This window comes from Haliotis rubra, unplaced genomic scaffold (assembly GCF_003918875.1).
Source record: "Haliotis rubra isolate DU_JTF1 unplaced genomic scaffold, ASM391887v1 Scf326, whole genome shotgun sequence".
Lineage (NCBI taxonomy): Eukaryota > Metazoa > Mollusca > Gastropoda > Lepetellida > Haliotidae > Haliotis > Haliotis rubra.
In genome coordinates, this window is record NW_025766998.1 from 169,579 (window position 1) to 184,031 (window position 14,453).

Consider the following 14,453-nt stretch of genomic DNA (forward strand, 5'->3'; position numbering starts at 1 on the left):
CGTACGTCTCAGGTGATCAACTTGATAAATATATATAGACTTTCCAATAAGCAGTTTTTCACTTAACACGCAAATCCAATCGAAATATATTCAAACCCTTTCAATAACACGAATCAGAAATGAATTAGGGGGCATGGACCGAAATACCTCTGTTTCGAGGCTTTAGGTGGGCCAGGTAATCAACGGGTACTGGTTGTGACACTCATTCTTTGTACTTGGCTGGGTTTTGCCTGATTATGTTCAGATGCAAATCACCTATGTTGAACATTCTGTGTTTGTTGTGTTTATGTTGCCATGGCAATATCTACAGTATAAATTTCCCTCACACTGGGACAACTGACACTGACAGGTTCACAGACACTAAGATGAAGACTGCCATGATCCTTGGCCTTCTGGGTGAGAATCTCTGTCAAACATCTAACTTCCACACTTTCATAACTATATTCAAATAGTATTCATGGTCATTGGAACAATTTAACCTTTGCTCAATTTATTTTGTTTTATTATTTGTTTTAACTCCAACTTACATTTTTGTTCTTATGATGAGTGAGTATTGATTTGTGGTTATATAGTAGTCATTTAAATAGTATTATAATAATTGCATTTATATAGCGCATCATTCACTAATAAATGCTCGTTGCTCTTAAGATGGAAATTGACACTTGAAAAGAAATGTTTTGAGGCCAGTCTTAAAAGATGTTAGTGACTCGCTGGTTTTGAGTTCAAGCGGTAGCGCGTTCCACTTCATTGCTGCGTTGAAAGCGAACGACCTTGCCAAAGTTGGTTTTGATGTTTGGCACTGTCACTAGCATTTGGTTTTGTATTCATGGTCATTTGAACAATTTAACCCTTTGTTCAATTTAATTTGTTTTATCATTTGTTTATATATCCAGCTTACATTTTTGTTCTTATAATGACTGATTATTGATTTATGGTGAATATAAATTTAGTAGTTTTTCAAAATCTGTAGTAAAAAAGTAATATGTGAAGACGTTTCTATCTAAAGGCATAAAAGAAGTATGTATAAACTTAATAAATTAATCCCTTTTAAAGAGCCCCGACAGGTATAACGAAACGGGTAGTTATGTTTATAACTGAATAATTATCCAGTATGTGTAGGCAGCGTGTTGGAGGGGCATGGGCTATGTGGAATTTGATGGAATTTGTTTAACTGCTGGGGCAACAGAAAGCATTTAATTTCATTGTTTTAATTTCATGGATGTTAACATAAAAAGAAATGTTTTATACGGTGATGTGTTTTATATGCGTATGAAGGTCGTGTTTAGGGCCTTAAGTTTTCTGTGTCAGCAACTGCTTTTAGATTTTCATAAAATGTGTAACTTTGCTATCAAATCAAATTATCAAGAGAATACTTTCTTTTGTCAATCAATCAGGTTATTGCATGAAGGCCAGAGGCCCATATACAAAATAAATATGTATGATATGTACAACATATACAACATGCGACACACGTTACATTGAATCTCTTCTCAATATAAGCGCGTGATAAATAAATAGAGCTACCTTATATTGTAATAGGGATGCTTTACATGAAAGTATTGAATACAGTTTTGTTGCATTAATATTTGATTGTAGCCATTGTGGAAAATACAGTTGCCTTAAATCATTATATGCAGGACAAAGAAATAGAAAGTGTAATTCATTCTCTACAGTATTTCAAAATGGACAGAACCTTTGTGATTTTATAATAGATGAATATCTTCCTTGCTTGATATATAAATCTTTTAGGCCAAGTCTCAGGCGTATGAAAACATTACGAAGCTTTTACTACGTAAGTTGTATAGTTGTCAGTCAGTATATATTATGCCTGTGACCGTAAATTTAGTATATATGTATTCACAGTATAATTATATACAGGTGGTTTATATGATAATGAAATATTGAATATTAAATCGTATTTGTTTTCATTTAACAAATATCCTATGTTACAACTACATATACCATTTGGTATAATACGACAAGTATTGTCAGGTTGGTGGAGCATGCGTCGAAATATGTCGAATGTAGTATTTCCCTTAATCCAAATTATCTGGTAAAAGAGACACACACCCCACCCCCCCCTTGTTTGTCTGCCCAACAGCCAAGCGCATTATCGTTCCTGCTGCCTGGAGATTCGTGCGATGCTAAAGTTCTAAATGAAGCAAGTCTAGATTTCCTCAGGTTAAAGGAACTGTTGGTTTGCATCAAAATTATATATATAAGCGTCAGTCTACCTCCTTGTCTGATAGTTGCTTACCAGGAGACCAACATTACATGACTGTACGATGGTGATGTATTTAATGCAGTTGCTATAGTTACGTTTTAGACTTAGGTTTGCAGTTTTATGGCAACTGTTCTCTGTTCAGTAACATTCTGACAACATTTTCTTCAAATCCAGTTTTCAACCTTGTACTTTCTTTTGTTTAACTATTAACATTTTTTTTTAAAGTCACCGTCGTGTTAAATAGCCTAAGTACACTTAAACTGTTCAATGGAGAATTGCAAGACCTACGTGTTGGACAAAATCAAGAAATGGTTATAATATCAGAGCCCGATAATGTGACGATGATGGCTATCGGTGACCTTGACCTTACTTTGCAGCCTTAGTGTGCCTGGGAGCGGTGCAGAGTGCGACTACAACCGCCGCGCACACCGCCGCACACACCACCGGACACCATGAATCTACCACCGGACATCACTCAGGTGAGGTGCTAGATACTGTGAGCTACACTCAGTGTTACTGGCAGCCGCAGCAAGTTTTATAAAAGTCATTGAAAAGTCTTTGATCCGCTAAGTCTTCAGGGATTATTATCAAACTGACTAATTTAAGTCCGTGCCTCAGTTTCATACTAGATACTAATAACTACCTCTAAGCTGCTGCAGTCGAAACTGCGACGAGGATACCCCTCCTTTAATACCTGGCGCGGGTGTACTGTGCCTACGTTTAGTCACGTGATTATTCAGCAATACCTGTGATATAGTTTTTAATTGGACAGGTAACAGTCTCAGACTGATGTATGTACTTTAAATATTGATGTAAACAGCTTCTACGGGATGGTTGTCAAGCATCTCACTATTGCCAATAAGTGTTGGCATCTGGAGGCGTGGATATATAATGAAGAATGGTCTTTTCAGGATACTCCCCGTTGTCGATGACGTTGTGGGCCAACGTGGTGATGTTGCTGGTCGCAGTCTGTCTGCAAGGGCGCTAGGTTCTTCCCCAGCGGCCTGTACTTCAGCACCTGTAGGATCCTTGTAGGAACACTCTCCGCCATCTTGTGGCACGTGTACTGCTGGTGTCAGGTACTGCTTCCGCATCTCGTGTATGGGTTGTAGTGATGACGTCAGCAACGATTGCTCACTGAACCTGACCTCGGCCTGTACCTCCGACTACCTCTTGATACATAAATAAACTTTCTTTGTAAACACCGATGTGTTGTGTAATTGTCTGATTTACTTTCAACAAGACGTTAGTGAGTGAGTTCACGGGCCGGGTGGAGGTGAGCGCTTGAGTATGGTTTTACGCCGCTTTTAGCAATATTCCTGCACTATCAAGGCGGGGGTACAGCACATGTACCCATGTGGGAATAGAACCCGGGTCTTCAGCGTAACGAGCGGTCGCCTTAACCATGAGGGCGTGTGAGTAAGTTTTTATAAGCAATCTTCGGAGCTATATGATTGGTTGAGGGATATGGAATGCGATTGTTTTGGTTCAATTTTTTACAATAATGACACTTCCTGACGAAAAGGGGCGGTGGGGTAGCCTAATGGTTAAAGCGTTGGCTCGTCACGCCGATGACCCGGGTTCGAATCCCCACATTGGCACAATGTGTGAAGCCCATTTCTGGTGTCCCCCACCGTGATGTTGCTGGAATATTGCTAAAAGCGGCGTAAAAACCAAACTCAGTCAGTCAGTCCTGACGAAAAGAACACGAACGAGCACCACTGAAACCCGGCCGTAATGTCCCATTACTGTTAAAGTTGAATACACATACACATATATATTAATACGATGTATATATTTACTCTGAACTCCGACTCTCTTCGGGGTTAGGGAAGTGGTTGAAGGGTTCGCTCACTACGATTAAGTCTGAGTTCGATTCCCCATACTCATTTACTCACTCACTCAGACTATAGAAAACAGTACACAGGCCGACCTTGTTGAGTGAAGATGCTTGGTCTGCCTGGAGGATGACCTAACCAGAGCGATGATATGGCACCACTGAATGGAGCTAGATATTTGCACCTGACCAAACCTGCAGTGAGTTATTTCAGTTCCAGCTGAATGTCAATGAAAAAAACACTTTATTCAACGGAAAAGATTTTGCTATGTCTGCTAACAAAGACTTAAAAGACAGAATAAAGTGACTTAGTACCATTTTGGTGACGTCATGCTATTGTTGTTGCACTTCATTCTGAGCCAGGAATTCATTGGACATTGTGAACAGAAGTTATAAAAGGAAAATTGACTCGCTATAGGTCATCAGGTTTGAGTGATAGAAATCACTCGTGTCTCATGACTCCGGTATGAGGTGTGCCTACTAGTCAGTGTTAACATAGGCTTTGGGGTTAGGTCTTTTAACAATATTGTTAATTAAGGAGCATTAATAACTGATAGGTATATTTGTGATCAATTTAAAACCTAGAAAGTATAGTTGATTAAAAAGAACAAAATATTTCTGGTAGTGTTCACATAAGGACATTGTCAGATCGGCTGTGTCAGGCCAGTACACCCGCTGTAGTTGGCCACCACAGAGACAAGCGGACAATGGACCAGCACACAATGGACTGGGTGACAATGGACAGGTATGCGGGTATACGATGACTAATATTCTACTAGGTTCAGTGTGTTATATACAAAATATAGGTTCAATAATGACAATATACAATTGTGAAATTTTGATAGTTACAAATGTATAACATACTTGGCTGTATCTGTTATCCCCGATTGCGATTGTTGCATATACACGCCAGTCAGAGGTGCATTGTAATCTACAACGTCGTGGTTGAGCGACAAGACTCAGTTCATTTGGCTCGTGTACGTGGGAATATAATCGTATGTCTCATTACACTGATTCTTGACTATAAATGGTGCTCTAGCCACTGCTATGGAGTGAGAGAGTTAGTGAGTATGGTTTTACGCCGCATTTAGCAATATTCCAGTAATATCACGGCGGAGGACACCAGAAATAGGCTTCACATATTGTAACCATGTAGGGAATCGAACCTTGGTCTTCAGCGTGACGAGCCGACGCTTTAACCACTATGCTATCCCACCGCTCTTGGGTAAATACCAAGATATTAACAAGGAGCACGTGCGCCATTCGTAAACATGTACCCCGGGGGAGTTATATCCCTCTGTACGCCATGTTTGTTGTAACGTGAAAACAGTGGTTGTAATTTAGAACGAGGGGGAAGGGAGAGCAGCGTACTCCGGGTATATGGGCAGGTCGTTATGTCAGTGATTTACATACCGCAATGACGCAGCGTAAAAAATCATGTCTCATTAAGTAATATGCATCTACTCACACTGAAGATTATAATGTCTTCACACTATAACAATACCGAAAATGAAAAGTAGAAAAATGGATTTGGCTACAACTCCGTATAGAAACCATTCACCAAAGTTTGTCTGTTTGCTATTAACGTCGCACTCAGCAATATGCAAGCTACATGGCGGCGGTCTGTAAGTTACGAATGTAGACCAGACAATCCAGTGACTAACGGCATGAGCATCGTTCTACGCAATTGACATGTTTCAACTAAGTCAGCGAGCCTGACCACCCTATCCCGTTAGTCGCTTCTTACGACAAGCACGAAGCGCTTGGCTGATTATAGGTTACACAAAACCAACTATTTTCCCATCGATTTCTATAGTAACGTTATTTTTCTTTAAAAACTAACTAAGCCCTCAAAAGCTACAGCATGTATATATATGTGTATAGTGCAGTCTTAGAACCAACAATAAAAATAAAACAGACCACCACTTCCAGTTCCTATTCAGAGCACAGGAAGCTAAATAAATTTAGACCAACCCCGGTTCCACACAAAATGTCAATCGCTTGCAAATACCTGTGGTCACATTCAGCGTAATAGGTCATATTAAAACACGCAACTCTAAATATGCTATCCCCCAAAAGAAACGCATAATCATTTTGTATTTTTCAAAATCTATTAATTACCTATTGTGTTCAAACAATCGTCAAACTATGTAACAAAAGTGTTGATAACATGATTTTACACAAGTGTACAAGTAAAAATCGACTGTACCTGAAAATGTTGATTTTGATGAAATTTCTTACAAGGATTAAAAAATGCATCGCCACAACGTAACAGAAATCACCTTCCAGTTGAAATTGTGCAGCAAAGAGCATGCACTGTCTGGCTATAAAAATCCAGATTACTTTCAGAAATTGACATTCGTTTTGAAGAAGTTTCGAGTTATACATGTCTGAAGATACAAACATTTTCGCAACAGATTTCTGAGTTATGCGTTTCTTTTTTGGAATAGTATATTATCAGTTTTACGTTACTGGATCGGTGTACATTTTTTCTGAAAAATCTTACACACAATCCTCCAATTACAGCCAACTGTCTGATGATTCAGTCTGAACTGAAGGCTGTCTATGACAAGTGATTGTTAAACTCTTAATTTATGGTCACTGGTGAGAGCATCCACAATATCCCACGACAGGATCGCTTGCACTGTCATGCACGTTATTTGTTATAAGGTATGGAAGTTGTGGTCAGTTCACTTCACTATTCGTATTTCTTTACCCTAATCCTTGATCTTCGTCCCAAAACGTAGAAACCAAGCTGTACGCCGTTAACTACGTCCAGGTGGAGACGACCCGTGAAGATTCGGGTTAGAATTAGTCTTCAGCAACCCATGCTTGTCGTAAGAGGCGACTAACGGGACTGGGTTGTCAGGTTCACTGACTTGTTTGACACACGTCATCGTATCCCAGTTGCGTAGATCGATGGTCGTGATGTTGATGACTGGATTGTCTGGTCTAGACTCGATTATTTACAGACAGCCGCCATATAGCTGGAATATTGCTGAGTGCGGCGTAAAACAACAAACAACCAGGAGGCGACAATGACTGGTTAATAGTAAATGGGTCATTGCGTCTCACAAGTAGCTGAAGCGGTGGTAAAATATACAAATAGTCCCCATTGATATTGAATTGTCACAGTTTAATTTTCTTTAATCAATTTCATAATGCTAAAATGTTCACACCATCCATTAGTATCACTGACGGGAACACCAAATATGTATTTCACTTATTGTTCCGCTATGGGGAATGGAACCCGGACCTTTGGGGTAACGGACGAACTCTTTAACCACACGGCCACCCGTAGGACTACAGTATTTTACTTCATTTATTACTAAATGTATCTTCTTAATCTCATCTCGGGTAGAATAGGTCTTCAGCAACGAATGCTTGCCACAAAAGGCGACTATGCTTGTCGTAAGGGGCGGGTAACGGGATCGAGTGGTCAGGCTCGCGGACTTGGTTGACACATGTCATCGGTTCCCAATTGCGCAGATCGATGCTCAAACTGTTGATCACTGGATTGTCTGGTCCAGACTCGATTATTTTAAGACCGCCGCCATATAGCTGGAATATTGCTGAGTGCGGCGTAAAACTAAAAATTTCACTCACTCCTAATCTCATTTGTGTAACGTGTCATCCTAATCGGCTTGTTAATTTTGAACACATACAGTACCTGGAAGAATTGGTCTTAAGTAACCCATGCCTGTCGTACGAGGCGAAGATATGGGTGATCAGTCTCGTGGTCGTGGCTGATGTATGTCATCATAGCCCAACTGCTTAAATCGATGCTCATCATGTCAATCACTGGATTGTCTGGTCGAGATACCTGAATGTTGCCGAGCACGACATCAAACAACAGACAAACAATAATGCAGTCTCAAACAATGTTGTTACAGGAAGCGCCCTGTATCATCAACCACGCTGTCCATGGCAGAAACTGGAAGCACGTGTCACGCGACATTATGACCTGGATGAGATTAGCGTCCTCAAGTGACAGTGTCATATTGTGTAGATATAACACCGACTTCAGCACACTGACACATGTTTGTTCATCTTTTTCTTAGTCAACATTATATATGCAGTTATTCCAAACAAACTCCAGGGGACGGGACGAGGTGGAGCCTGTACAAACACGTGACTACCTGTCGGGATGGTATGGCCACCTCGTATGTTGATCGTGGTGATCTGTATACAGTTATCAGTCGGAAAACCTCGCTTGATTCCGGAAAAGAAGATTTGGATGGAGGTTAGAAAAAACAGCTTTGGTTGATCGGATACATTGCATCCAGGTTAACACACGGGTTATCTTCAGTGACAGTGGATGAATTTGGGTTTGACGAGGCTTTTAAATGTACATCCGTTATGACACAGACATAGTTATCTGACTTGATCAGTCGTACACATGGCTGTATATATTTTTAAAATATGGGAAAATGCTCACATTATCGACCACACGTTTCCGAGCTACAAAAGCTGTCGCTATCAAGGTTATCTTGTAATCGGCGCAGATTCTAACTCACTCACACACTGTGCCTGACACGAGACAACTACCGATAGTATTTCCCCCCGATACCGTTACAGTGTTGTATACCGTATAGCCAGCGGTTATATTATCCTCCCCAACACTTGAACTTGCGGTAGCAAACACACTTTATATGCCGGATATCAGCAGTTGACAGCGAAATCCGTAAAGTTAACCCTACATTGAGAGATGCATGTGCGTCTAAACCATCAAAGTGAGAGCCGTTGAAGGTCCGGGCTACAATCAGTCTTCACAACCCATGCCTGGCAGATGAGGCTAACAGGGTCTGATGCTCAGGCTTGCTGGTTGATGTATTCCACCGAATCGCAACTGCCAAGTTCGATGCGCACGATGTCAATCACTGGATTGTCTGCTACAAGTATTTTCAGAACGCCTTCATATAGTTGGAATTTACTGTTAACCAACAAAGAATGACAATTCAAGAGAGCCTAGATTATATCAAATCAAATCACCGAGTACATAATGCCACCATGTTAAAAGCGGCCCAAAGGGTCCCCGGGGGTAGCCCTGACCCACACCGCCACTGTCCACTACACTTGCCTCAGTCCAACAGAACCGGCTTGGACCAGCTGGTGGCAGTTCGAACCTCATTAAACTGTTTTAAAAGTTCCAGTTTGCTGTTGATTTCAAGCAAAAAATATATAGTACTTAATTTCGGTTTAGACTAGAATAACCTGTATTTATGGAAAGCCGTCGTGTCCTACTCAATGTATGCGATGGATCCGGCGTTACAATGAATCCATGCAATCCCTACGCTATTATTCTCCGAGGTATTATATTGATAGCGGACAAAGCCGATTGCCTCCGAGTGCACAAATGTCAACACAAAATATGGTGGAGTCAAGAAGATGAAGAACCTTGAGGGGAGATTAAGGACATGATGGCTTCATAATCCACTACGTAGCTGTCTCAACAAAATGCCACTTTATCCGATTCTGTCTCAGACGCGGGGCTTAATGCTGTGTTTCACTTAATACGAATTGTCATAAAAACGGACAAGAATCTGGATGTAAGACAATCCGCATGTCATGACACGAGCACAGTGACCTCGTACAGGTAAAGATTATATATCCCGACGTAGGGAACAGATCACGTTTACATCCCATTAAGTATCTCGTTGTGACTCAGATATATTTGTCCTACACGATTCATTGCTCGCCTTAAGGGTACACCATGCAAACACCGATGTGACGGACGCATTACGAGTTTATGTGATACCTTCGGTACTTTCCGTATATTTCAGTATTTTTCCGTTACTCGTACAACGTGAAAGACGGTTCAACAAAGTCGTTTCAACTTCTAATAACTTCAAATACAACTGCGTTTTGACCTTTCTGTTCCATCCTACTGAGTTTAACAACACGTATTTCAAACTACATATAGGGAAAAAATTCGTAAATAGCCGGCCGCCATGTTTTAATCACGTGATGCAAGATGACGCCCCAGTGTGGCTACCGTGTACATGTACACATAAACTTGGACGAAGACTTCCTACCGAGCAAACCGCTACAGATCCTTGTGCTCACCTATGTAATGTTATTGTGGCAGTGTAATGTGACGTTATGGGGTAAGGCGTCAGCTGAATCGGAACGACACCCGAGAATAAAGGAAGGGGCGGTTTCTATGTAGACATCAATACGCATGATCGCAGGAATTTCCTAATAGCCTCAATTCACAGAACGAAATCGGTCCTTCTAAAACATTTTTTTTAATCGTGAGTCATTTTTCAGTTTCAAAGCTGATTATATTAGGCAATTAGGTCCAAAATAGGTGTGTCGGAATAGCACGCCAACAGCAGAGATACTATTACAACGAATCGTTCAGCTTGTTAAGCATGTACACCAGAACGGTTCGAGTAAACCATTGAACATATTCCCTCATCCGTGTTGAGTCACAATTAGTAGGCGGTCCACTTGGACCCCGAATTCCTGGGCTTCTGGGAGAGTACCAGGGTACACTCGGGTTGCAGTTTTTAAAAAAAAAAAACGACGCAGATTCCTGAAATTTATGTTTCACAACGTTTATAAGTGTGGCGGATACTGGAGGATGTCAGTTCGAAGAACAACCATCCAACAGTACAATATCTCATGGATTTGACCTCCATATCGTGCCAATTCACTGAACCTTCCGAGAGAGAAAGACCGGATGAACGGGTGAACCTTAGCAATATTCCAGCAATATCACCGGGGACAGAGAAAGCCAAACCGGATGAATCGTTGAAGCTTGACTTGCCTGTAGGAGGTTTCGTACACCAGTGGAACTCACATCATCTGATGTCATGTTTTTATACCCATTCTGTACCTTTGAGAGTTGCTTGTTCCAGTCCATCAAACATTTTATTTGAGAGCGTAAAACAACAAATAAACCAATTTCAATATATTATTGGATTGCAACATCAACAGTTATCATCGACTCTGCAGATAGTTGCGACACACATGGTGACATGTTTTCATTCTATCACAATATTGATTGCTTTACTGATTGTTTTTGTTTCTCGTGTATATAAAAACAAAACAGGTTGCCTGAAGCGACAAGGGTATCCATTTGTGCCACGTTCATGGCGTTAGGTCATGATCTGATCAGAGTTACCTCCCTTGACTCTCTACCCTCACCGACGGGACATCCACAGAATCGTGATTTCACAAGCGCGGGTGCCAACCTCTCTGGGCATCTGGGAAACCACCTTAGCTGCCTTGACATCCAGTTAAAAACTCTGAAGTCATATAAGTGTACACAGCTGCACAAATAACTTAAACTAGGATTTTCACAGCCGAAAATATACATCAACGTTGAAATATTGGGTTCCGCGTTCTACATAAAAATCTTTGACATCCTGCGCTACATTGCCACATCCTGCATACCACTAAACGGAAATCAGGATCCGGGGTACAAAAGGATGGACAGCCCCAATGCGGACTTTCGGGGATAAAGGTACTCTTGTCAGGTATTTCAACGATAATGTCTCGTCCCCTTCGTGAATACCTTCCCTGTTGAGATGTTAATGGCGTCATGGAGGTGCTTTAGGCGTCTGGGCCGGACTTCCGGTCGCTATCATGGTCTCCCACAGCAATATGTCACAATATACCCAGCTAGAAACATATAAATTCCCCTTCTGTGCTCAACCGCGGCATGTGTTATTAACATGTATTTTACGACTTGAAAAGTGTTCACGTCGCTGATATAGGGGTACGCTTTGCCTCTTGTCCAAACATGGCCGCAGAAATGAATTGGTTGGTTGGTTGGTTGGTTGGATGGTTTGCTGTTTAACGCTGCACTCAGAAATATTCCAGCTATATGGTGGCGGTTTCTAAATAATCGAGTCTCGACCAGACCATCCGGTGACCAATAGCATAAGCATCGATTTACGATGACATACATCAATCAAGCCAGAGAGCCTGACCACCCGATCCCGTTACTCGCCTTTTACGACAAGCATGGGTTGGTGAAGACCAGTTATAACCCGGATCTTCACAGGTCCAGAGATGAATCGGGACTATATGTCTGATCTTGATAAATCGGTGAGAGGTGGAACTGTAGCAAAACATCAGTATGTGAAGGCCATTTATGTCTCCTTTTGTGTTATTTGGCTAAATAGCAGCACTCTCACTCACTCACTCACTCACTCACTCACTCACTCACACACTCACACTAACACTCACACTCACACTCATTCATGCTTAAACCGGGTCGCCAGGATGTGGTCACGATTGAGATCTGTTGTCAGGCAAGCACCATCAATACTGTATATGTCACTCGCCTTCTTATGCGTGGTGATCTAGGTGGTTTCGGCATAATCTGCAAAACATTCGAAACTCTTGTTGCATTCCATTGAGTAGATCCGATTAGGGCGGAACAGATTAGGGAAGCTTTCATACATGCTTCATGGGAGTGAAGTGAATATTTTCTTCTCTCCGCGAGGGAATAATCCGGATTTTAGACCAGGAAACATCGGTAGCAGTTGTCAATGTCACTGCAGGTAGTCATGCACGAAAACCACAATGATGCTTACCACCCACACCCACACCCACACCCACACCCACACCCACACCCACACCCACACCCACACCCACACCCACATCCACACCCACACCCACACCCACCCCCGTCCAAACCCTTGACACCCCCATCACAGACACACATACACACCCACACCCACCCACACCCACACCCACACCCACACCCCCGTCCAAACCCCTTGACACCCCATCACACACACACATACACACACCCACCCACCCACACCCACACCCATACCCACACCCCCGTCCAAACCCTTGACACCCCCATCACAGACACACATACACACTCCACACCCACACCCACACCCACCCACACCCACACCCACACCCACACCCACACCCACACCCACACCCACACCCACCCACACCCACACCCACACCCACACCCACACCCCTGTCCAAACCCTTGACACCCCCCATCACAGACACACATACACACCCACGCCCACACCACCGACCAAACCCTTGACGCCCCCATCACATACACACACATACACACCCACACCCACAGACCAAACTCTTGACGCCCCCATCACAGACACACATACACACCCACACCCACCATCACCCCAGTCCCTATTCTTACCCTTTCATATGGAAAGAAACATTCGGAAATTCCTGGAATATTTTAAATATTTTGTTTATCAACTTAGTATTTTTGTAGCTATATGTATGCATCACAATTTCCTCGAAACTATCAAAGTCTGTAAAATAACATTCGTGTATTTAGATATTGATGAACATATGTCAGACATGAGATGATACAATAGTAATTGTTGCTACTCTGGTAGTCTCTCGTACAGACCCTGAAGCAAATATATCCAAGAAAGCCCCACACAAGTCTAGAAAATGTAGCAAATCTAGACTTCCTCAGCTTCTGAAAATGAAGAAAGTCTCAGGGCTCCTTTTCATTATATATATTTTTTTTACTATGAACTTTTTTCAGTAAAATAAGTTCATTTCAGAGACTAGTTGTTAGTCTACTTCTCTGGCTGAATCACCAGACGTGTAAGGTTAACTACTGGAACTACTGAGACCCACCAGGCGCCGTAACTCACACCCCCCACATAAATACTTCCTAAACCCGACTTCAATACGTCATAAATGATATATATGTATTTACCTCCAATAACACCCACTAAACATAACTGTGATAGCTTGTGAGTCACAAAGGTAAGATACGTATAGGTGGGCTATGTTATTGCATCCTGGGAGGTGGGCGGGGTTGACTTGGTCATGTATTGTTTAACTTCAAACAGATCGCTGGACATCACGAGACGCACAGCAGTGACATAACCAGTGTATCTGATAAAGTTCAAACGGTTGATAAGACAAACATAAGCCTTGGGGTCCTAATTATACCGACAGGCTATGGAGGTCCGAAAGGGGGCGTGTCTCCTTCACGAGTGGCCGGCACAGTGTCATGACCTTTCTGGTTGAGAGGAGCCGGTGTTTGCAGGGAGACTGACAATGGACGCCGTTGAACGATGATTAGGGCGGGGTTACAATGGCGACGTGATGATGTGTTATCACGTGTGTGCTGGGGTGTGTTGGTCTGTCGGTGGGAATGGCCCGGGGGTGGGATTTGTCAGAGATCAAAGAATTATAGAGGAACTGTTGGGACGAGCTTGTAGATTAAACCATCCGTCACTGACCATGGAGCACCTGTACAGGTGAGGTTGTACATGTTTCGCTGCTGAATCACCATGTGTCTATTGGTCAGGCTTTATATTAGGAACTGTTTTGTAAACAACGATGTGCATTATCAAAGAAATGTTTCTCTAGTTTTGCCACTATCCTGATAACCAACATCTTAATAGTTAACATCACACA

At 42.1% G+C, this 14,453-nt stretch overlaps 1 protein-coding gene across 4 annotated transcripts in view; it reads right to left on the bottom strand.

The window, feature by feature from the left end:
* Window positions 1-14,453, bottom strand: part of LOC124283954 (Na(+)/H(+) exchange regulatory cofactor NHE-RF1-like) — a 90,354-nt gene that overhangs the window by 1,639 nt on the left and 74,262 nt on the right. The gene's annotated exons all lie outside the window — the stretch shown is intronic.